Source organism: Gadus chalcogrammus, chromosome 12, assembly GCF_026213295.1.
Source record: "Gadus chalcogrammus isolate NIFS_2021 chromosome 12, NIFS_Gcha_1.0, whole genome shotgun sequence".
Classification (NCBI taxonomy): Eukaryota; Metazoa; Chordata; class Actinopteri; order Gadiformes; family Gadidae; genus Gadus; species Gadus chalcogrammus.
Window position 1 is genome coordinate 7,845,566 of NC_079423.1, and position 22,722 is coordinate 7,868,287.

General features: G+C 44.3%; 28 non-coding genes and 1 pseudogene across 28 annotated transcripts; all 29 read left to right on the forward strand.

Moving 5' to 3' along the window:
- The first annotated feature begins 228 nt into the window (after positions 1-228).
- On the forward strand, positions 229-347 carry LOC130396980 (5S ribosomal RNA). Its single transcript, XR_008899591.1, has one exon. It is a non-coding gene; the product is annotated as a 5S ribosomal RNA (ribosomal RNA).
- A 529-nt stretch (positions 348-876) lies between these two features.
- On the forward strand, positions 877-995 carry LOC130396981 (5S ribosomal RNA). The gene has a single exon (XR_008899592.1). It is a non-coding gene; the product is annotated as a 5S ribosomal RNA (ribosomal RNA).
- A 529-nt stretch (positions 996-1,524) lies between these two features.
- Positions 1,525-1,643, forward strand: LOC130396982 (5S ribosomal RNA). Its single transcript, XR_008899593.1, has one exon. It is a non-coding gene; the product is annotated as a 5S ribosomal RNA (ribosomal RNA).
- A 529-nt stretch (positions 1,644-2,172) lies between these two features.
- LOC130396985 (5S ribosomal RNA) lies at positions 2,173-2,291 on the forward strand. The gene has a single exon (XR_008899595.1). It is a non-coding gene; the product is annotated as a 5S ribosomal RNA (ribosomal RNA).
- A 529-nt stretch (positions 2,292-2,820) lies between these two features.
- Positions 2,821-2,939, forward strand: LOC130396986 (5S ribosomal RNA). Its single transcript, XR_008899596.1, has one exon. It is a non-coding gene; the product is annotated as a 5S ribosomal RNA (ribosomal RNA).
- A 528-nt stretch (positions 2,940-3,467) lies between these two features.
- On the forward strand, positions 3,468-3,586 carry LOC130396987 (5S ribosomal RNA). The gene has a single exon (XR_008899597.1). It is a non-coding gene; the product is annotated as a 5S ribosomal RNA (ribosomal RNA).
- A 529-nt stretch (positions 3,587-4,115) lies between these two features.
- LOC130396988 (5S ribosomal RNA) lies at positions 4,116-4,234 on the forward strand. The gene has a single exon (XR_008899598.1). It is a non-coding gene; the product is annotated as a 5S ribosomal RNA (ribosomal RNA).
- A 529-nt stretch (positions 4,235-4,763) lies between these two features.
- LOC130396989 (5S ribosomal RNA) lies at positions 4,764-4,882 on the forward strand. Its single transcript, XR_008899599.1, has one exon. It is a non-coding gene; the product is annotated as a 5S ribosomal RNA (ribosomal RNA).
- A 529-nt stretch (positions 4,883-5,411) lies between these two features.
- On the forward strand, positions 5,412-5,530 carry LOC130396991 (5S ribosomal RNA). Its single transcript, XR_008899601.1, has one exon. It is a non-coding gene; the product is annotated as a 5S ribosomal RNA (ribosomal RNA).
- A 529-nt stretch (positions 5,531-6,059) lies between these two features.
- On the forward strand, positions 6,060-6,178 carry LOC130396992 (5S ribosomal RNA). Its single transcript, XR_008899602.1, has one exon. It is a non-coding gene; the product is annotated as a 5S ribosomal RNA (ribosomal RNA).
- A 528-nt stretch (positions 6,179-6,706) lies between these two features.
- On the forward strand, positions 6,707-6,825 carry LOC130396993 (5S ribosomal RNA). Its single transcript, XR_008899603.1, has one exon. It is a non-coding gene; the product is annotated as a 5S ribosomal RNA (ribosomal RNA).
- A 529-nt stretch (positions 6,826-7,354) lies between these two features.
- LOC130396994 (5S ribosomal RNA) lies at positions 7,355-7,473 on the forward strand. Its single transcript, XR_008899604.1, has one exon. It is a non-coding gene; the product is annotated as a 5S ribosomal RNA (ribosomal RNA).
- Positions 7,474-8,002: 529 nt separating this feature from the next.
- On the forward strand, positions 8,003-8,121 carry LOC130396995 (5S ribosomal RNA). The gene has a single exon (XR_008899605.1). It is a non-coding gene; the product is annotated as a 5S ribosomal RNA (ribosomal RNA).
- A 529-nt stretch (positions 8,122-8,650) lies between these two features.
- LOC130396997 (5S ribosomal RNA) lies at positions 8,651-8,769 on the forward strand. The gene has a single exon (XR_008899607.1). It is a non-coding gene; the product is annotated as a 5S ribosomal RNA (ribosomal RNA).
- Positions 8,770-9,298: 529 nt separating this feature from the next.
- Positions 9,299-9,417, forward strand: LOC130396998 (5S ribosomal RNA). The gene has a single exon (XR_008899608.1). It is a non-coding gene; the product is annotated as a 5S ribosomal RNA (ribosomal RNA).
- Positions 9,418-9,946: 529 nt separating this feature from the next.
- Positions 9,947-10,065, forward strand: LOC130396999 (5S ribosomal RNA). Its single transcript, XR_008899609.1, has one exon. It is a non-coding gene; the product is annotated as a 5S ribosomal RNA (ribosomal RNA).
- A 529-nt stretch (positions 10,066-10,594) lies between these two features.
- Positions 10,595-10,713, forward strand: LOC130397000 (5S ribosomal RNA). Its single transcript, XR_008899610.1, has one exon. It is a non-coding gene; the product is annotated as a 5S ribosomal RNA (ribosomal RNA).
- A 529-nt stretch (positions 10,714-11,242) lies between these two features.
- LOC130397001 (5S ribosomal RNA) lies at positions 11,243-11,361 on the forward strand. Its single transcript, XR_008899611.1, has one exon. It is a non-coding gene; the product is annotated as a 5S ribosomal RNA (ribosomal RNA).
- Positions 11,362-11,890: 529 nt separating this feature from the next.
- LOC130397002 (5S ribosomal RNA) lies at positions 11,891-12,009 on the forward strand. The gene has a single exon (XR_008899612.1). It is a non-coding gene; the product is annotated as a 5S ribosomal RNA (ribosomal RNA).
- Positions 12,010-12,538: 529 nt separating this feature from the next.
- Positions 12,539-12,658, forward strand: LOC130394148 (5S ribosomal RNA). Its single transcript, XR_008897335.1, has one exon. It is a non-coding gene; the product is annotated as a 5S ribosomal RNA (ribosomal RNA).
- Positions 12,659-14,042: 1,384 nt separating this feature from the next.
- LOC130396222 (5S ribosomal RNA) lies at positions 14,043-14,141 on the forward strand (annotated as a pseudogene).
- A 630-nt stretch (positions 14,142-14,771) lies between these two features.
- On the forward strand, positions 14,772-14,891 carry LOC130394103 (5S ribosomal RNA). The gene has a single exon (XR_008897294.1). It is a non-coding gene; the product is annotated as a 5S ribosomal RNA (ribosomal RNA).
- Positions 14,892-15,410: 519 nt separating this feature from the next.
- On the forward strand, positions 15,411-15,530 carry LOC130395182 (5S ribosomal RNA). Its single transcript, XR_008898267.1, has one exon. It is a non-coding gene; the product is annotated as a 5S ribosomal RNA (ribosomal RNA).
- A 2,164-nt stretch (positions 15,531-17,694) lies between these two features.
- LOC130394445 (5S ribosomal RNA) lies at positions 17,695-17,813 on the forward strand. The gene has a single exon (XR_008897602.1). It is a non-coding gene; the product is annotated as a 5S ribosomal RNA (ribosomal RNA).
- A 529-nt stretch (positions 17,814-18,342) lies between these two features.
- On the forward strand, positions 18,343-18,462 carry LOC130394703 (5S ribosomal RNA). Its single transcript, XR_008897836.1, has one exon. It is a non-coding gene; the product is annotated as a 5S ribosomal RNA (ribosomal RNA).
- A 529-nt stretch (positions 18,463-18,991) lies between these two features.
- On the forward strand, positions 18,992-19,110 carry LOC130397003 (5S ribosomal RNA). The gene has a single exon (XR_008899613.1). It is a non-coding gene; the product is annotated as a 5S ribosomal RNA (ribosomal RNA).
- A 529-nt stretch (positions 19,111-19,639) lies between these two features.
- On the forward strand, positions 19,640-19,758 carry LOC130397004 (5S ribosomal RNA). Its single transcript, XR_008899614.1, has one exon. It is a non-coding gene; the product is annotated as a 5S ribosomal RNA (ribosomal RNA).
- A 529-nt stretch (positions 19,759-20,287) lies between these two features.
- LOC130397005 (5S ribosomal RNA) lies at positions 20,288-20,406 on the forward strand. The gene has a single exon (XR_008899615.1). It is a non-coding gene; the product is annotated as a 5S ribosomal RNA (ribosomal RNA).
- Positions 20,407-20,935: 529 nt separating this feature from the next.
- LOC130397006 (5S ribosomal RNA) lies at positions 20,936-21,054 on the forward strand. Its single transcript, XR_008899616.1, has one exon. It is a non-coding gene; the product is annotated as a 5S ribosomal RNA (ribosomal RNA).
- Positions 21,055-22,722: the final 1,668 nt, after the last annotated feature.

A 22,722-nucleotide genomic window follows, 5' to 3' on the forward strand; every position in this document is an offset into this window, starting at 1 on the left:
CTTGGTTCAAACATTTAACATCACACGCACACGCAGTGTATTTCAGATAATTAATGAATTCAGATGTCACAATGATCGTTTACATGGATAAGGAGTCCTACTGAATCAATTACTGCCGTTTATATCTAACTAATGATTGTTTTTGTAAGAGTGTAACGTCGAGCCTCAGCAGCTTTCTCACTCCTTATGTGCTACTGTATAAAACCTGGTTTTGCGCCTGCACTAATTGCTTACGGCCATACCACCCTGAACACGCCCGATCTCGTCTGATCTCGGAAGCTAAGCAGGGTCGGGCCTGGTTAGTACTTGGATGGGAGACCGCCTGGGAATACCAGGTGCTGTAAGCTTTTTCTTTTTCAACTCGAGCTCATTGCCTCCGTGGCCTACCGTGGCGTACCGTGACCTGATGTTTACTGCCAACCGCTTTGGAGGATTTAAGCAACATACAAAAACTGACAACGTCTCTCAAAACTATTTTTGTGAAACATGAGGACAGTATAGTGATACTGCCAGCAGGGAGCACCAGAGAGCTGAACCGACAGTTGTACATTTCTTAAACTTTCACCAACACAAACACGCACGCTCACTTCAGATCATGGGAGGACGTCAAAAAATCACCACCCATTCTCTGACACTTTAACCGTTAACCTTGGTTCAAACATTTAACATCACACGCACACGCAGTGTATTTCAGATAATTAATGAATTCAGATGTCACAATGATCGTTTACATGGATAAGGAGTCCTACTGAATCAATTACTGCCGTTTATATCTAACTAATGATTGTTTTTGTAAGAGTGTAACGTCGAGCCTCAGCAGCTTTCTCACTCCTTATGTGCTACTGTATAAAACCTGGTTTTGCGCCTGCACTAATTGCTTACGGCCATACCACCCTGAACACGCCCGATCTCGTCTGATCTCGGAAGCTAAGCAGGGTCGGGCCTGGTTAGTACTTGGATGGGAGACCGCCTGGGAATACCAGGTGCTGTAAGCTTTTTCTTTTTCAACTCGAGCTCATTGACTCCGTGGCCTACCGTGGCGTACCGTGACCTGATGTTTACTGCCAACCGCTTTGGAGGATTTAAGCAACATACAAAAACTGACAACGTCTCTCAAAACTATTTTTGTGAAACATGAGGACAGTATAGTGATACTGCCAGCAGGGAGCACCAGAGAGCTGAACCGACAGTTGTACATTTCTTAAACTTTCACCAACACAAACACGCACGCTCACTTCAGATCATGGGAGGACGTCAAAAAATCACCACCCATTCTCTGACACTTTAACCGTTAACCTTGGTTCAAACATTTAACATCACACGCACACGCAGTGTATTTCAGATAATTAATGAATTCAGATGTCACAATGATCGTTTACATGGATAAGGAGTCCTACTGAATCAATTACTGCCGTTTATATCTAACTAATGATTGTTTTTGTAAAAGTGTAACGTCGAGCCTCAGCAGCTTTCTCACTCCTTATGTGCTACTGTATAAAACCTGGTTTTGCGCCTGCACTAATTGCTTACGGCCATACCACCCTGAACACGCCCGATCTCGTCTGATCTCGGAAGCTAAGCAGGGTCGGGCCTGGTTAGTACTTGGATGGGAGACCGCCTGGGAATACCAGGTGCTGTAAGCTTTTTCTTTTTCAACTCGAGCTCATTGACTCCGTGGCCTACCGTGGCGTACCGTGACCTGATGTTTACTGCCAACCGCTTTGGAGGATTTAAGCAACATACAAAAACTGACAACGTCTCTCAAAACTATTTTTGTGAAACATGAGGACAGTATAGTGATACTGCCAGCAGGGAGCACCAGAGAGCTGAACCGACAGTTGTACATTTCTTAAACTTTCACCAACACAAACACGCACGCTCACTTCAGATCATGGGAGGACGTCAAAAAATCACCACCCATTCTCTGACACTTTAACCGTTAACCTTGGTTCAAACATTTAACATCACACGCACACGCAGTGTATTTCAGATAATTAATGAATTCAGATGTCACAATGATCGTTTACATGGATAAGGAGTCCTACTGAATCAATTACTGCCGTTTATATCTAACTAATGATTGTTTTTGTAAAAGTGTAACGTCGAGCCTCAGCAGCTTTCTCACTCCTTATGTGCTACTGTATAAAACCTGGTTTTGCGCCTGCACTAATTGCTTACGGCCATACCACCCTGAACACGCCCGATCTCGTCTGATCTCGGAAGCTAAGCAGGGTCGGGCCTGGTTAGTACTTGGATGGGAGACCGCCTGGGAATACCAGGTGCTGTAAGCTTTTTCTTTTTCAACTCGAGCTCATTGACTCCGTGGCCTACCGTGGCGTACCGTGACCTGATGTTTACTGCCAACCGCTTTGGAGGATTTAAGCAACATACAAAAACTGACAACGTCTCTCAAAACTATTTTTGTGAAACATGAGGACAGTATAGTGATACTGCCAGCAGGGAGCACCAGAGAGCTGAACCGACAGTTGTACATTTCTTAAACTTTCACCAACACAAACACGCACGCTCACTTCAGATCATGGGAGGACGTCAAAAAATCACCACCCATTCTCTGACACTTTAACCGTTAACCTTGGTTCAAACATTTAACATCACACGCACACGCAGTGTATTTCAGATAATTAATGAATTCAGATGTCACAATGATCGTTTACATGGATAAGGAGTCCTACTGAATCAATTACTGCCGTTTATATCTAACTAATGATTGTTTTTGTAAAAGTGTAACGTCGAGCCTCAGCAGCTTTCTCACTCCTTATGTGCTACTGTATAAAACCTGGTTTTGCGCCTGCACTAATTGCTTACGGCCATACCACCCTGAACACGCCCGATCTCGTCTGATCTCGGAAGCTAAGCAGGGTCGGGCCTGGTTAGTACTTGGATGGGAGACCGCCTGGGAATACCAGGTGCTGTAAGCTTTTTCTTTTTCAACTCGAGCTCATTGCCTCCGTGGCCTACCGTGGCGTACCGTGACCTGATGTTTACTGCCAACCGCTTTGGAGGATTTAAGCAACATACAAAAACTGACAACGTCTCTCAAAACTATTTTTGTGAAACATGAGGACAGTATAGTGATACTGCCAGCAGGGAGCACCAGAGAGCTGAACCGACAGTTGTACATTTCTTAAACTTTCACCAACACAAACACGCACGCTCACTTCAGATCATGGGAGGACGTCAAAAAATCACCACCCATTCTCTGACACTTTAACCGTTAACCTTGGTTCAAACATTTAACATCACACGCACACGCAGTGTATTTCAGATAATTAATGAATTCAGATGTCACAATGATCGTTTACATGGATAAGGAGTCCTACTGAATCAATTACTGCCGTTTATATCTAACTAATGATTGTTTTTGTAAAGTGTAACGTCGAGCCTCAGCAGCTTTCTCACTCCTTATGTGCTACTGTATAAAACCTGGTTTTGCGCCTGCACTAATTGCTTACGGCCATACCACCCTGAACACGCCCGATCTCGTCTGATCTCGGAAGCTAAGCAGGGTCGGGCCTGGTTAGTACTTGGATGGGAGACCGCCTGGGAATACCAGGTGCTGTAAGCTTTTTCTTTTTCAACTCGAGCTCATTGACTCCGTGGCCTACCGTGGCGTACCGTGACCTGATGTTTACTGCCAACCGCTTTGGAGGATTTAAGCAACATACAAAAACTGACAACGTCTCTCAAAACTATTTTTGTGAAACATGAGGACAGTATAGTGATACTGCCAGCAGGGAGCACCAGAGAGCTGAACCGACAGTTGTACATTTCTTAAACTTTCACCAACACAAACACGCACGCTCACTTCAGATCATGGGAGGACGTCAAAAAATCACCACCCATTCTCTGACACTTTAACCGTTAACCTTGGTTCAAACATTTAACATCACACGCACACGCAGTGTATTTCAGATAATTAATGAATTCAGATGTCACAATGATCGTTTACATGGATAAGGAGTCCTACTGAATCAATTACTGCCGTTTATATCTAACTAATGATTGTTTTTGTAAAAGTGTAACGTCGAGCCTCAGCAGCTTTCTCACTCCTTATGTGCTACTGTATAAAACCTGGTTTTGCGCCTGCACTAATTGCTTACGGCCATACCACCCTGAACACGCCCGATCTCGTCTGATCTCGGAAGCTAAGCAGGGTCGGGCCTGGTTAGTACTTGGATGGGAGACCGCCTGGGAATACCAGGTGCTGTAAGCTTTTTCTTTTTCAACTCGAGCTCATTGACTCCGTGGCCTACCGTGGCGTACCGTGACCTGATGTTTACTGCCAACCGCTTTGGAGGATTTAAGCAACATACAAAAACTGACAACGTCTCTCAAAACTATTTTTGTGAAACATGAGGACAGTATAGTGATACTGCCAGCAGGGAGCACCAGAGAGCTGAACCGACAGTTGTACATTTCTTAAACTTTCACCAACACAAACACGCACGCTCACTTCAGATCATGGGAGGACGTCAAAAAATCACCACCCATTCTCTGACACTTTAACCGTTAACCTTGGTTCAAACATTTAACATCACACGCACACGCAGTGTATTTCAGATAATTAATGAATTCAGATGTCACAATGATCGTTTACATGGATAAGGAGTCCTACTGAATCAATTACTGCCGTTTATATCTAACTAATGATTGTTTTTGTAAAAGTGTAACGTCGAGCCTCAGCAGCTTTCTCACTCCTTATGTGCTACTGTATAAAACCTGGTTTTGCGCCTGCACTAATTGCTTACGGCCATACCACCCTGAACACGCCCGATCTCGTCTGATCTCGGAAGCTAAGCAGGGTCGGGCCTGGTTAGTACTTGGATGGGAGACCGCCTGGGAATACCAGGTGCTGTAAGCTTTTTCTTTTTCAACTCGAGCTCATTGACTCCGTGGCCTACCGTGGCGTACCGTGACCTGATGTTTACTGCCAACCGCTTTGGAGGATTTAAGCAACATACAAAAACTGACAACGTCTCTCAAAACTATTTTTGTGAAACATGAGGACAGTATAGTGATACTGCCAGCAGGGAGCACCAGAGAGCTGAACCGACAGTTGTACATTTCTTAAACTTTCACCAACACAAACACGCACGCTCACTTCAGATCATGGGAGGACGTCAAAAAATCACCACCCATTCTCTGACACTTTAACCGTTAACCTTGGTTCAAACATTTAACATCACACGCACACGCAGTGTATTTCAGATAATTAATGAATTCAGATGTCACAATGATCGTTTACATGGATAAGGAGTCCTACTGAATCAATTACTGCCGTTTATATCTAACTAATGATTGTTTTTGTAAAAGTGTAACGTCGAGCCTCAGCAGCTTTCTCACTCCTTATGTGCTACTGTATAAAACCTGGTTTTGCGCCTGCACTAATTGCTTACGGCCATACCACCCTGAACACGCCCGATCTCGTCTGATCTCGGAAGCTAAGCAGGGTCGGGCCTGGTTAGTACTTGGATGGGAGACCGCCTGGGAATACCAGGTGCTGTAAGCTTTTTCTTTTTCAACTCGAGCTCATTGCCTCCGTGGCCTACCGTGGCGTACCGTGACCTGATGTTTACTGCCAACCGCTTTGGAGGATTTAAGCAACATACAAAAACTGACAACGTCTCTCAAAACTATTTTTGTGAAACATGAGGACAGTATAGTGATACTGCCAGCAGGGAGCACCAGAGAGCTGAACCGACAGTTGTACATTTCTTAAACTTTCACCAACACAAACACGCACGCTCACTTCAGATCATGGGAGGACGTCAAAAAATCACCACCCATTCTCTGACACTTTAACCGTTAACCTTGGTTCAAACATTTAACATCACACGCACACGCAGTGTATTTCAGATAATTAATGAATTCAGATGTCACAATGATCGTTTACATGGATAAGGAGTCCTACTGAATCAATTACTGCCGTTTATATCTAACTAATGATTGTTTTTGTAAAAGTGTAACGTCGAGCCTCAGCAGCTTTCTCACTCCTTATGTGCTACTGTATAAAACCTGGTTTTGCGCCTGCACTAATTGCTTACGGCCATACCACCCTGAACACGCCCGATCTCGTCTGATCTCGGAAGCTAAGCAGGGTCGGGCCTGGTTAGTACTTGGATGGGAGACCGCCTGGGAATACCAGGTGCTGTAAGCTTTTTCTTTTTCAACTCGAGCTCATTGACTCCGTGGCCTACCGTGGCGTACCGTGACCTGATGTTTACTGCCAACCGCTTTGGAGGATTTAAGCAACATACAAAAACTGACAACGTCTCTCAAAACTATTTTTGTGAAACATGAGGACAGTATAGTGATACTGCCAGCAGGGAGCACCAGAGAGCTGAACCGACAGTTGTACATTTCTTAAACTTTCACCAACACAAACACGCACGCTCACTTCAGATCATGGGAGGACGTCAAAAAATCACCACCCATTCTCTGACACTTTAACCGTTAACCTTGGTTCAAACATTTAACATCACACGCACACGCAGTGTATTTCAGATAATTAATGAATTCAGATGTCACAATGATCGTTTACATGGATAAGGAGTCCTACTGAATCAATTACTGCCGTTTATATCTAACTAATGATTGTTTTTGTAAAGTGTAACGTCGAGCCTCAGCAGCTTTCTCACTCCTTATGTGCTACTGTATAAAACCTGGTTTTGCGCCTGCACTAATTGCTTACGGCCATACCACCCTGAACACGCCCGATCTCGTCTGATCTCGGAAGCTAAGCAGGGTCGGGCCTGGTTAGTACTTGGATGGGAGACCGCCTGGGAATACCAGGTGCTGTAAGCTTTTTCTTTTTCAACTCGAGCTCATTGACTCCGTGGCCTACCGTGGCGTACCGTGACCTGATGTTTACTGCCAACCGCTTTGGAGGATTTAAGCAACATACAAAAACTGACAACGTCTCTCAAAACTATTTTTGTGAAACATGAGGACAGTATAGTGATACTGCCAGCAGGGAGCACCAGAGAGCTGAACCGACAGTTGTACATTTCTTAAACTTTCACCAACACAAACACGCACGCTCACTTCAGATCATGGGAGGACGTCAAAAAATCACCACCCATTCTCTGACACTTTAACCGTTAACCTTGGTTCAAACATTTAACATCACACGCACACGCAGTGTATTTCAGATAATTAATGAATTCAGATGTCACAATGATCGTTTACATGGATAAGGAGTCCTACTGAATCAATTACTGCCGTTTATATCTAACTAATGATTGTTTTTGTAAGAGTGTAACGTCGAGCCTCAGCAGCTTTCTCACTCCTTATGTGCTACTGTATAAAACCTGGTTTTGCGCCTGCACTAATTGCTTACGGCCATACCACCCTGAACACGCCCGATCTCGTCTGATCTCGGAAGCTAAGCAGGGTCGGGCCTGGTTAGTACTTGGATGGGAGACCGCCTGGGAATACCAGGTGCTGTAAGCTTTTTCTTTTTCAACTCGAGCTCATTGACTCCGTGGCCTACCGTGGCGTACCGTGACCTGATGTTTACTGCCAACCGCTTTGGAGGATTTAAGCAACATACAAAAACTGACAACGTCTCTCAAAACTATTTTTGTGAAACATGAGGACAGTATAGTGATACTGCCAGCAGGGAGCACCAGAGAGCTGAACCGACAGTTGTACATTTCTTAAACTTTCACCAACACAAACACGCACGCTCACTTCAGATCATGGGAGGACGTCAAAAAATCACCACCCATTCTCTGACACTTTAACCGTTAACCTTGGTTCAAACATTTAACATCACACGCACACGCAGTGTATTTCAGATAATTAATGAATTCAGATGTCACAATGATCGTTTACATGGATAAGGAGTCCTACTGAATCAATTACTGCCGTTTATATCTAACTAATGATTGTTTTTGTAAAAGTGTAACGTCGAGCCTCAGCAGCTTTCTCACTCCTTATGTGCTACTGTATAAAACCTGGTTTTGCGCCTGCACTAATTGCTTACGGCCATACCACCCTGAACACGCCCGATCTCGTCTGATCTCGGAAGCTAAGCAGGGTCGGGCCTGGTTAGTACTTGGATGGGAGACCGCCTGGGAATACCAGGTGCTGTAAGCTTTTTCTTTTTCAACTCGAGCTCATTGCCTCCGTGGCCTACCGTGGCGTACCGTGACCTGATGTTTACTGCCAACCGCTTTGGAGGATTTAAGCAACATACAAAAACTGACAACGTCTCTCAAAACTATTTTTGTGAAACATGAGGACAGTATAGTGATACTGCCAGCAGGGAGCACCAGAGAGCTGAACCGACAGTTGTACATTTCTTAAACTTTCACCAACACAAACACGCACGCTCACTTCAGATCATGGGAGGACGTCAAAAAATCACCACCCATTCTCTGACACTTTAACCGTTAACCTTGGTTCAAACATTTAACATCACACGCACACGCAGTGTATTTCAGATAATTAATGAATTCAGATGTCACAATGATCGTTTACATGGATAAGGAGTCCTACTGAATCAATTACTGCCGTTTATATCTAACTAATGATTGTTTTTGTAAAAGTGTAACGTCGAGCCTCAGCAGCTTTCTCACTCCTTATGTGCTACTGTATAAAACCTGGTTTTGCGCCTGCACTAATTGCTTACGGCCATACCACCCTGAACACGCCCGATCTCGTCTGATCTCGGAAGCTAAGCAGGGTCGGGCCTGGTTAGTACTTGGATGGGAGACCGCCTGGGAATACCAGGTGCTGTAAGCTTTTTCTTTTTCAACTCGAGCTCATTGACTCCGTGGCCTACCGTGGCGTACCGTGACCTGATGTTTACTGCCAACCGCTTTGGAGGATTTAAGCAACATACAAAAACTGACAACGTCTCTCAAAACTATTTTTGTGAAACATGAGGACAGTATAGTGATACTGCCAGCAGGGAGCACCAGAGAGCTGAACCGACAGTTGTACATTTCTTAAACTTTCACCAACACAAACACGCACGCTCACTTCAGATCATGGGAGGACGTCAAAAAATCACCACCCATTCTCTGACACTTTAACCGTTAACCTTGGTTCAAACATTTAACATCACACGCACACGCAGTGTATTTCAGATAATTAATGAATTCAGATGTCACAATGATCGTTTACATGGATAAGGAGTCCTACTGAATCAATTACTGCCGTTTATATCTAACTAATGATTGTTTTTGTAAGAGTGTAACGTCGAGCCTCAGCAGCTTTCTCACTCCTTATGTGCTACTGTATAAAACCTGGTTTTGCGCCTGCACTAATTGCTTACGGCCATACCACCCTGAACACGCCCGATCTCGTCTGATCTCGGAAGCTAAGCAGGGTCGGGCCTGGTTAGTACTTGGATGGGAGACCGCCTGGGAATACCAGGTGCTGTAAGCTTTTTCTTTTTCAACTCGAGCTCATTGACTCCGTGGCCTACCGTGGCGTACCGTGACCTGATGTTTACTGCCAACCGCTTTGGAGGATTTAAGCAACATACAAAAACTGACAACGTCTCTCAAAACTATTTTTGTGAAACATGAGGACAGTATAGTGATACTGCCAGCAGGGAGCACCAGAGAGCTGAACCGACAGTTGTACATTTCTTAAACTTTCACCAACACAAACACGCACGCTCACTTCAGATCATGGGAGGACGTCAAAAAATCACCACCCATTCTCTGACACTTTAACCGTTAACCTTGGTTCAAACATTTAACATCACACGCACACGCAGTGTATTTCAGATAATTAATGAATTCAGATGTCACAATGATCGTTTACATGGATAAGGAGTCCTACTGAATCAATTACTGCCGTTTATATCTAACTAATGATTGTTTTTGTAAAAGTGTAACGTCGAGCCTCAGCAGCTTTCTCACTCCTTATGTGCTACTGTATAAAACCTGGTTTTGCGCCTGCACTAATTGCTTACGGCCATACCACCCTGAACACGCCCGATCTCGTCTGATCTCGGAAGCTAAGCAGGGTCGGGCCTGGTTAGTACTTGGATGGGAGACCGCCTGGGAATACCAGGTGCTGTAAGCTTTTTCTTTTTCAACTCGAGCTCATTGACTCCGTGGCCTACCGTGGCGTACCGTGACCTGATGTTTACTGCCAACCGCTTTGGAGGATTTAAGCAACATACAAAAACTGACAACGTCTCTCAAAACTATTTTTGTGAAACATGAGGACAGTATAGTGATACTGCCAGCAGGGAGCACCAGAGAGCTGAACCGACAGTTGTACATTTCTTAAACTTTCACCAACACAAACACGCACGCTCACTTCAGATCATGGGAGGACGTCAAAAAATCACCACCCATTCTCTGACACTTTAACCGTTAACCTTGGTTCAAACATTTAACATCACACGCACACGCAGTGTATTTCAGATAATTAATGAATTCAGATGTCACAATGATCGTTTACATGGATAAGGAGTCCTACTGAATCAATTACTGCCGTTTATATCTAACTAATGATTGTTTTTGTAAAAGTGTAACGTCGAGCCTCAGCAGCTTTCTCACTCCTTATGTGCTACTGTATAAAACCTGGTTTTGCGCCTGCACTAATTGCTTACGGCCATACCACCCTGAACACGCCCGATCTCGTCTGATCTCGGAAGCTAAGCAGGGTCGGGCCTGGTTAGTACTTGGATGGGAGACCGCCTGGGAATACCAGGTGCTGTAAGCTTTTTCTTTTTCAACTCGAGCTCATTGACTCCGTGGCCTACCGTGGCGTACCGTGACCTGATGTTTACTGCCAACCGCTTTGGAGGATTTAAGCAACATACAAAAACTGACAACGTCTCTCAAAACTATTTTTGTGAAACATGAGGACAGTATAGTGATACTGCCAGCAGGGAGCACCAGAGAGCTGAACCGACAGTTGTACATTTCTTAAACTTTCACCAACACAAACACGCACGCTCACTTCAGATCATGGGAGGACGTCAAAAAATCACCACCCATTCTCTGACACTTTAACCGTTAACCTTGGTTCAAACATTTAACATCACACGCACACGCAGTGTATTTCAGATAATTAATGAATTCAGATGTCACAATGATCGTTTACATGGATAAGGAGTCCTACTGAATCAATTACTGCCGTTTATATCTAACTAATGATTGTTTTTGTAAGAGTGTAACGTCGAGCCTCAGCAGCTTTCTCACTCCTTATGTGCTACTGTATAAAACCTGGTTTTGCGCCTGCACTAATTGCTTACGGCCATACCACCCTGAACACGCCCGATCTCGTCTGATCTCGGAAGCTAAGCAGGGTCGGGCCTGGTTAGTACTTGGATGGGAGACCGCCTGGGAATACCAGGTGCTGTAAGCTTTTTCTTTTTCAACTCGAGCTCATTGACTCCGTGGCCTACCGTGGCGTACCGTGACCTGATGTTTACTGCCAACCGCTTTGGAGGATTTAAGCAACATACAAAAACTGACAACGTCTCTCAAAACTATTTTTGTGAAACATGAGGACAGTATAGTGATACTGCCAGCAGGGAGCACCAGAGAGCTGAACCGACAGTTGTACATTTCTTAAACTTTCACCAACACAAACACGCACGCTCACTTCAGATCATGGGAGGACGTCAAAAAATCACCACCCATTCTCTGACACTTTAACCGTTAACCTTGGTTCAAACATTTAACATCACACGCACACGCAGTGTATTTCAGATAATTAATGAATTCAGATGTCACAATGATCGTTTACATGGATAAGGAGTCCTACTGAATCAATTACTGCCGTTTATATCTAACTAATGATTGTTTTTGTAAAAGTGTAACGTCGAGCCTCAGCAGCTTTCTCACTCCTTATGTGCTACTGTATAAAACCTGGTTTTGCGCCTGCACTAATTGCTTACGGCCATACCACCCTGAACACGCCCGATCTCGTCTGATCTCGGAAGCTAAGCAGGGTCGGGCCTGGTTAGTACTTGGATGGGAGACCGCCTGGGAATACCAGGTGCTGTAAGCTTTTTCTTTTTCAACTCGAGCTCATTGACTCCGTGGCCTACCGTGGCGTACCGTGACCTGATGTTTACTGCCAACCGCTTTGGAGGATTTAAGCAACATACAAAAACTGACAACGTCTCTCAAAACTATTTTTGTGAAACATGAGGACAGTATAGTGATACTGCCAGCAGGGAGCACCAGAGAGCTGAACCGACAGTTGTACATTTCTTAAACTTTCACCAACACAAACACGCACGCTCACTTCAGATCATGGGAGGACGTCAAAAAATCACCACCCATTCTCTGACACTTTAACCGTTAACCTTGGTTCAAACATTTAACATCACACGCACACGCAGTGTATTTCAGATAATTAATGAATTCAGATGTCACAATGATCGTTTACATGGATAAGGAGTCCTACTGAATCAATTACTGCCGTTTATATCTAACTAATGATTGTTTTTGTAAGAGTGTAACGTCGAGCCTCAGCAGCTTTCTCACTCCTTATGTGCTACTGTATAAAACCTGGTTTTGCGCCTGCACTAATTGCTTACGGCCATACCACCCTGAACACGCCCGATCTCGTCTGATCTCGGAAGCTAAGCAGGGTCGGGCCTGGTTAGTACTTGGATGGGAGACCTCCTCAGAAGCCCAGGTTGCTGTAAGTAGTGAGGAGAAAAATGACATGAATGACATGGATGATGATGACGATGATGAGGAGGAAGAAGCTGATGATGATGATGCTGTTGATAAAGAGGACATTAAAGTTAGTGACGGAGATGAGGCAGACGATGAAGATAAAGGAATTGAGGAGGTTGACGGAGAACCCACTAACCTTAACGCTGGGTGGGCAGATGCAATGGCCAAGATTCTTCAGAAGAAAAACCCCAGCGAGCAAACCAACGATACTGGTGAAGAGCAAGGAGTTGGACATGATGAAGGTGAAGGAGAAGCAAGAAGAAAAAGAGAAGCGAGAAAGGAGAAAGAGGAGAGAAAAGAGAGAGAAGAGAGAGGAAGGAAAGAAGAGAGGAGAGAGAGAAAAAAAAGGAATAGAGAGAAGAAGAGAAAAAGAGGAAGAGAGAAATAGAGAAAAAGAGGAAGAGAGAAATAGAGAAAAAGAAAAAGAGAAGTAGAAAGAGAAAGAGAATAAAGAAACGAGAGAGAAAAAAAACGACAAAGACAAAAAAAAAAAAAAAAAAAAAAAAAGAGAGGAGAAGAGGGAAAGAGAGAAAAAGAGGGAGAAGAAAGAGAAAGAAAGAGAAGAGGAAAAAGAGAGAAAGAGAAGAAAAAGAGGAGGAGGAGAGAAAAAAAAAAAAGCAGAAGAGAGAAGAAAAAAAAAAGAGCAAAGAAACAAGAGAGAGAGAAAGAGAAGAGAAGAGGAGAAAGAGAAGAGATGAAAGGGAAAAAAAAAAAAAAAAAAAAAAAAAACACGTCTGATCTCGGAAGCTAAGCAGGGTCGGGCCTGGTTAGTACTTGGATGGGAGACCGCCTGGGAATACCAGGTGCTGTAAGCTTTTTCTTTTTCAACTCGAGCTCATTGACTCCGTGGCCTACCGTGGCGTACCGTGACCTGATGTTTACTGCCAACCGCTTTGGAGGATTTAAGCAACATACAAAAACTGACAACGTCTCTCAAAACTATTTTTGTGAAACATGAGGACAGTATAGTGATACTGCCAGCAGGGAGCACCAGAGAGCTGAACCGACAGTTGTACATTTCTTAAACTTTCACCAACACAAACACGCACGCTCACTTCAGATCATGGGAGGACGTCAAAAAATCACCACCCATTCTCTGACACTTTAACCGTTAACCTTGGTTCAAACATTTAACATCACACGCACACGCAGTGTATTTCAGATAATTAATGAATTCAGATGTCACAATGATCGTTTACATGGATAAGGAGTCCTACTGAATCAATTACTGCCGTTTATATCTAACTAATGATTGTTTTTGTAAAAGTGTAACGTCGAGCCTCAGCAGCTTTCTCACTCCTTATGTGCTACTGTATAAAACCTGGTTTTGCGCCTGCACTAATTGCTTACGGCCATACCACCCTGAACACGCCCGATCTCGTCTGATCTCGGAAGCTAAGCAGGGTCGGGCCTGGTTAGTACTTGGATGGGAGACCTCCTCAGAAGCCAGGTTAGAACACGCCCGATCTCGTCTGATCTCGGAAGCTAAGCAGGGTCGGGCCTGGTTAGTACTTGGATGGGAGACCGCCTGGGAATACCAGGTGCTGTAAGCTTTTTCTTTTTCAACTCGAGCTCATTGACTCCGTGGCCTACCGTGGCGTACCGTGACCTGATGTTTACTGCCAACCGCTTTGGAGGATTTAAGCAACATACAAAAACTGACAACGTCTCTCAAAACTATTTTTGTGAAACATGAGGACAGTATAGTGATACTGCCAGCAGGGAGCACCAGAGAGCTGAACCGACAGTTGTACATTTCTTAAACTTTCACCAACACAAACACGCACGCTCACTTCAGATCATGGGAGGACGTCAAAAAATCACCACCCATTCTCTGACACTTTAACCGTTAACCTTGGTTCAAACATTTAACATCACACGCACACGCAGTGTATTTCAGATAATTAATGAATTCAGATGTCACAATGATCGTTTACATGGATAAGGAGTCCTACTGAATCAATTACTGCCGTTTATATCTAACTAATGATTGTTTTTGTAAAAGTGTAACGTCGAGCCTCAGCAGCTTTCTAACTCCTTATGTGCTACTGTATAAAACCTGGTTTTGCGCCTGCACTAATTGCTTACGGCCATATCCACCCTGAACACGCCCGATCTCGTCTGATCTCGGAAGCTAAGCAGGGTCGGGCCTGGTTAGTACTTGGATGGGAGACCGCCTGGGAATACCAGGTGCTGTAAGCTTTTTCTTTTTCAACTCGAGCTCATTGACTCCGTGGTGTACCGTGACCTGATGTTTACTGCCAACCGCTTTGGAGGATTTAAGCAACATACAAAAACTGACAAAGTCTCTCAAAACTGTTTTTGTGAAACATGAGGACAGTATAGTGATACTGCCAGCAGGGAGCACCAGAGAGCTGAACCGACAGTTGTACATTTCTTAAACTTTCACCAACACAAACATGCACGCTCACTTCAGATCATGGGAGGACGTCAAAAAATCACCACCCATTCTCTGACACTTTAACCGTTAACCTTGGTTCAAACATTTAACATCACACGCACACGCAGTGTATTTCAGATAATTAATGAATTCAGATGTCACAATGATCGTTTACATGGATAAGGAGTCCTACTGAATCAATTACTGCCGTTTATATCTAACTAATGATTGTTTTTGTAAAAGTGTAACGTCAAGCCTCAGCCGCTTTCTCACTCCTTATGTGCTACTGTATAAAACCTGGTTTTGCGCCTGCACTAATTGCTTACGGCCATACCACCCTGAACACGCCCGATCTCGTCTGATATCGGAAGCTAAGCAGGGTCGGGCCTGGTTAGTACTTGGATGGGAGACCTCCTCAGAAGCCCAGGTTGCTGTAAGTAGTGACGGGTGTCACCAAAAGAAAAAAAAAAAAAAAAAAACACGCCCGATCTCGTCTGAACTCGGGAGCTAAGCAGGGTCGGGCCTGGTTAGTACTTGGATGGGAGACCGCCTGGGAATACCAGGTGCTGTAAGCTTTTTCTTTTTAAACTCGAGCTCATTGCCTCCGTGGCCTACCGTGGCGTACCGTGACCTGATGTTTACTGCCAACCGCTTTGGAGGATTTAAGCAACATACAAAAACTGACAACGTCTCTCAAAACTATTTTTGTGAAACATGAGGACAGTATAGTGATACTGCCAGCAGGCAGCACCAGAGAGCTGAAACGACAGTTGTACATTTCTTAAACTTTCACCAACACAAACACGCACGCTCACTTCAGGGCCCCGTTTCCCGATAACGATGGATCCACGCTCGTACGATCATTCTCACGATGGATTTTGCGATCCATCGTCAATTTCTTTGGAGCGTTTCCCGAAACTCCTCTTAACGTGAACGCGCATTCGCTGCACTCACGACGTCGTAGGATTGTAACTGTCTACTGACACGGTGCTGAAATGGGCTCCGTAGGAGGGGGAGACGCAGGAATGTCGCAGGAAAATTGTGTTAAAAAGGGTTAAAATAAATCCCCATCAAGGACAACAGCAGAGTAGCCTCCGAAAAAAATAGACTGCAATTAGATGAATGCTATAGCAAGACATTAAAACACAATTGATTAGGCTTAAACCGACATATATCAGTCCTAATCCTGAATGCACTGTGCGTTTCACGGCATTTTCCCCCCTGAAATAATTCCATATGACAAAAAATTAAAAATTGCTTGTGTGACAACTACATTTATCTTAATGGGCTGATTTCTGAAACATGCTTTGCGCAGCAAAGAGAGCCGACTTAATTGATTCCGCATAAGGGTTTCCTTGATTGATCATTTGATTGGCTATAAAAGCCCCTCTGGAAATAGGGTAAGGTATGTATTGATGAGGAATACAACGAAGCCCACCGTCTGGCCCGGTGCATCGTTGAGCGCACGATCGGGAGGTGGAAGTTGCGCTATATTAGATGCCTTCATCACAAGTCAGGCGGAGGGCTCCAGTTTTCGCCGGCCAAGTCATGCGCCGTGATATGTGTGACGGCTATGTTGCACAACATTGCAGCTAAGGCTGGGGTGGCATTGCTTGAACCGGAGGACGCTGAGGACGATGACGACGAGGAAGATCGGTGTGAGGACGGCCTCCCTCATAACTACGCGGCTGGTTTTCATGCGCGTCGAAGAGTGATTGAGACTTTTTTTTAACCCCCTCCACCCTCCCACATGTCACTAAACATTCCCGTCAACGTGACCAATCCCCACCATATCCCAGCCTTTTGCCTGCTCCTTTGCTTGTTTTTTATAATTTATTTTATTTCTTTATTTTAATTTTTTTAATTTAATTTAATTTTTTACATTATTTTATGCTACGTTTTATGAGTAGCCTATGTCAGTCTGCACAAATCCCCCCACTTTCTCTCACACATTTTGAGTGCCCTGCCTGCGCAAACATTTTCTGGACTGTCCCGTTTTATTTTGGCCATTTTAACATCTTTATTAATAAATAAATTAATAATCTTTATTAATTACCAAACTAAGAACATAAAGGCGCAATGCGTTTTAATAAAACGCATCCAATAGACGGAATGTCCGATGGTGTCGCCACTGAGGCTATAGCTGACGATGCTCTTAGCGTCCTACGAGCACCCCTGGAGTACTCGTTAGCTACGAGCGTTTTCAAGACGTTCGTTCCCCACGATGCTTTCGGGAAACGCGGTGAAAACTCTACGATGCCCTTACGACGCACTTCACGATCCACTTAGGCTAACGATGCTTTCGGGAAACGGGGCCCAGATCATGGGAGGACGTCAAAAAATCACCACCCATTCTCTGACACTTTAACCGTTAACCTTGGTTCAAACATTTAACATCACACGCACACGCAGTGTATTTCAGATAATTAATGAATTCAGATGTCACAATGATCGTTTACATGGATAAGGAGTCCTACTGAATCAATTACTGCCGTTTATATCTAACTAATGATTGTTTTTGTAAAAGTGTAACGTCGAGCCTCAGCAGCTTTCACACTCCTTATGTGCTACTGTATAAAACCTGGTTTTGCGCCTGCACTAATTGCTTACGGCCATACCACCCTGAACACGCCAGATCTCGTCTGATATCGGAAGCTAAGCAGGGTCGGGCCTGGTTAGTACTTGGATGGGAGACCGCCTGGGAATACCAGGTGCTGTAAGCTTTTTCTTTTTCAACTCGAGCTCATTGACTCCGTGGCCTACCGTGGCGTACCGTGACCTGATGTTTACTGCCAACCGCTTTGGAGGATTTAAGCAACATACAAAAACTGACAACGTCTCTCAAAACTATTTTTGTGAAACATGAGGACAGTATAGTGATACTGCCAGCAGGGAGCACCAGAGAGCTGAACCGACAGTTGTACATTTCTTAAACTTTCACCAACACAAACACGCACGCTCACTTCAGATCATGGGAGGACGTCAAAAAATCACCACCCATTCTCTGACACTTTAACCGTTAACCTTGGTTCAAACATTTAACATCACACGCACACGCAGTGTATTTCAGATAATTAATGAATTCAGATGTCACAATGATCGTTTACATGGATAAGGAGTCCTACTGAATCAATTACTGCCGTTTATATCTAACTAATGATTGTTTTTGTAAGAGTGTAACGTCGAGCCTCAGCAGCTTTCTCACTCCTTATGTGCTACTGTATAAAACCTGGTTTTGCGCCTACACTAATTGATTACGGCCATACCACCCTGAACACGCCCGATCTCGTCTGATCTCGGAAGCTAAGCAGGGTCGGGCCTGGTTAGTACTTGGATTGGGAGACCGCCTGGGAATACCAGGTGCTGTAAGCTTTTTCTTTTTCAACTCGAGCTCATTGACTCCGTGGCCTACCGTGGCGTACCGTGACCTGATGTTTACTGCCAACCGCTTTGGAGGATTTAAGCAACATACAAAAACTGACAACGTCTCTCAAAACTATTTTTGTGAAACATGAGGACAGTATAGTGATACTGCCAGCAGGGAGCACCAGAGAGCTGAACCGACAGTTGTACATTTCTTAAACTTTCACCAACACAAACACGCACGCTCACTTCAGATCATGGGAGGACGTCAAAAAATCACCACCCATTCTCTGACACTTTAACCGTTAACCTTGGTTCAAACATTTAACATCACACGCACACGCAGTGTATTTCAGATAATTAATGAATTCAGATGTCACAATGATCGTTTACATGGATAAGGAGTCCTACTGAATCAATTACTGCCGTTTATATCTAACTAATGATTGTTTTTGTAAAAGTGTAACGTCGAGCCTCAGCAGCTTTCTCACTCCTTATGTGCTACTGTATAAAACCTGGTTTTGCGCCTGCACTAATTGCTTACGGCCATACCACCCTGAACACGCCCGATCTCGTCTGATCTCGGAAGCTAAGCAGGGTCGGGCCTGGTTAGTACTTGGATGGGAGACCGCCTGGGAATACCAGGTGCTGTAAGCTTTTTCTTTTTCAACTCGAGCTCATTGACTCCGTGGCCTACCGTGGCGTACCGTGACCTGATGTTTACTGCCAACCGCTTTGGAGGATTTAAGCAACATACAAAAACTGACAACGTCTCTCAAAACTATTTTTGTGAAACATGAGGACAGTATAGTGATACTGCCAGCAGGGAGCACCAGAGAGCTGAACCGACAGTTGTACATTTCTTAAACTTTCACCAACACAAACACGCACGCTCACTTCAGATCATGGGAGGACGTCAAAAAATCACCACCCATTCTCTGACACTTTAACCGTTAACCTTGGTTCAAACATTTAACATCACACGCACACGCAGTGTATTTCAGATAATTAATGAATTCAGATGTCACAATGATCGTTTACATGGATAAGGAGTCCTACTGAATCAATTACTGCCGTTTATATCTAACTAATGATTGTTTTTGTAAAAGTGTAACGTCGAGCCTCAGCAGCTTTCTCACTCCTTATGTGCTACTGTATAAAACCTGGTTTTGCGCCTGCACTAATTGCTTACGGCCATACCACCCTGAACACGCCCGATCTCGTCTGATCTCGGAAGCTAAGCAGGGTCGGGCCTGGTTAGTACTTGGATGGGAGACCGCCTGGGAATACCAGGTGCTGTAAGCTTTTTCTTTTTCAACTCGAGCTCATTGACTCCGTGGCCTACCGTGGCGTACCGTGACCTGATGTTTACTGCCAACCGCTTTGGAGGATTTAAGCAACATACAAAAACTGACAACGTCTCTCAAAACTATTTTTGTGAAACATGAGGACAGTATAGTGATACTGCCAGCAGGGAGCACCAGAGAGCTGAACCGACAGTTGTACATTTCTTAAACTTTCACCAACACAAACACGCACGCTCACTTCAGATCATGGGAGGACGTCAAAAAATCACCACCCATTCTCTGACACTTTAACCGTTAACCTTGGTTCAAACATTTAACATCACACGCACACGCAGTGTATTTCAGATAATTAATGAATTCAGATGTCACAATGATCGTTTACATGGATAAGGAGTCCTACTGAATCAATTACTGCCGTTTATATCTAACTAATGATTGTTTTTGTAAGAGTGTAACGTCGAGCCTCAGCAGCTTTCTCACTCCTTATGTGCTACTGTATAAAACCTGGTTTTGCGCCTGCACTAATTGCTTACGGCCATACCACCCTGAACACGCCCGATCTCGTCTGATCTCGGAAGCTAAGCAGGGTCGGGCCTGGTTAGTACTTGGATGGGAGACCGCCTGGGAATACCAGGTGCTGTAAGCTTTTTCTTTTTCAACTCGAGCTCATTGCCTCCGTGGCCTACCGTGGCGTACCGTGACCTGATGTTTACTGCCAACCGCTTTGGAGGATTTAAGCAACATACAAAAACTGACAACGTCTCTCAAAACTATTTTTGTGAAACATGAGGACAGTATAGTGATACTGCCAGCAGGGAGCACCAGAGAGCTGAACCGACAGTTGTACATTTCTTAAACTTTCACCAACACAAACACGCACGCTCACTTCAGATCATGGGAGGACGTCAAAAAATCACCACCCATTCTCTGACACTTTAACCGTTAACCTTGGTTCAAACATTTAACATCACACGCACACGCAGTGTATTTCAGATAATTAATGAATTCAGATGTCACAATGATCGTTTACATGGATAAGGAGTCCTACTGAATCAATTACTGCCGTTTATATCTAACTAATGATTGTTTTTGTAAAAGTGTAACGTCGAGCCTCAGCAGCTTTCTCACTCCTTATGTGCTACTGTATAAAACCTGGTTTTGCGCCTGCACTAATTGCTTACGGCCATACCACCCTGAACACGCCCGATCTCGTCTGATCTCGGAAGCTAAGCAGGGTCGGGCCTGGTTAGTACTTGGATGGGAGACCGCCTGGGAATACCAGGTGCTGTAAGCTTTTTCTTTTTCAACTCGAGCTCATTGCCTCCGTGGCCTACCGTGGCGTACCGTGACCTGATGTTTACTGCCAACCGCTTTGGAGGATTTAAGCAACATACAAAAACTGACAACGTCTCTCAAAACTATTTTTGTGAAACATGAGGACAGTATAGTGATACTGCCAGCAGGGAGCACCAGAGAGCTGAACCGACAGTTGTACATTTCTTAAACTTTCACCAACACAAACACGCACGCTCACTTCAGATCATGGGAGGACGTCAAAAAATCACCACCCATTCTCTGACACTTTAACCGTTAACCTTGGTTCAAACATTTAACATCACACGCACACGCAGTGTATTTCAGATAATTAATGAATTCAGATGTCACAATGATCGTTTACATGGATAAGGAGTCCTACTGAATCAATTACTGCCGTTTATATCTAACTAATGATTGTTTTTGTAAAAGTGTAACGTCGAGCCTCAGCAGCTTTCTACGGAGCCCCCCAAGGGACATGGAGGAAAAAAAAAAAATTGGTTGAAAATAAATAAATAAATAATGGTTTGCGAGATCTCGCAAATGGTTTGCGAGATCTCGCAAAAGACTTTGCGAGATATCGCAAAAGACTTTGCGAGATCTCGCAAAGACTTTGCGAGATCTCGCAAAGACTTTGCGAGATATCGCAAAACTCTTTGCGTGATATCGCAAACCAACTTCCGCAGCCCTCATTCACCAACGGTCCATGCAACAGTCATATCTATTCATCTATGATAAACCGTACACCAGAAAATAATCATGGAGGAGGATTTAGAGCATTTCCTTCAGTCCAGAGGGGTCCCAAGAGAGGACATCATGCGAATGCAAAGAGACAAGGTGGGCAGGAATTTAATTTAACAGAAGTTGGACTAGGTTCCCTGCTCTGAGTTATGCTAGTCCAACGCTGTAGATGTTGTAAATTAGCTTCAGATATCTTTTAGTTTTCTTTATGAGGGGCTATGTGTGTTTTATCTCTGTCATGTTGCTTCAATAAATTGCATTCATATAGTAGCCATGACATGTAATAAGCGGGATAATATATAGCGAACGGGTCACTTTCTAGAAATAAAGACTGACAAGCTGAAGAGGGAGTTCAGCTTGAAGGTCTTTATTTCTAGTATTATCCCTTACCTTATTACCAGTAGTGTAGTCTACGTGATACGCAGGTATACGCCGTATACCCACTATGGAACGCACCAGGATTTGCGTATCCCCACTTAAAAATGTGCACGGATACGTATCAATCGTCTTGTGACAGATCTTTCACACTGTGTTTTTTCGCAAATACCGGTTGGGTATAACTGCAATAAAATACTTTAAGCAGGGGAATTTATCTCCTACATTCACCATTCATAAAATTCACCCTGCGCGCTCGCGCTCTGCCCTGTCTGTTACGAAGCGCGAAGCTGCCCCTGCATCTCTCTGCACGTTAGTTGGCGGGCCGAGCCCCTCCTTCTCGCGTGTGTGTGTGCGCGTGCGCGTGTGCGCGCGTGCGCGCGCGTGTGTGTGTGTGTGTGTGTGCGTGTGTCCAGTCCTCCCATATTAATGTGTAAACCACATAACAAGCAGTCAACAGAAGACAATGTTTTAATCCCACTTTATATCTACTTGTTACTTTTAGATGAGAACCCCTGGTCAGCCTTTCAGC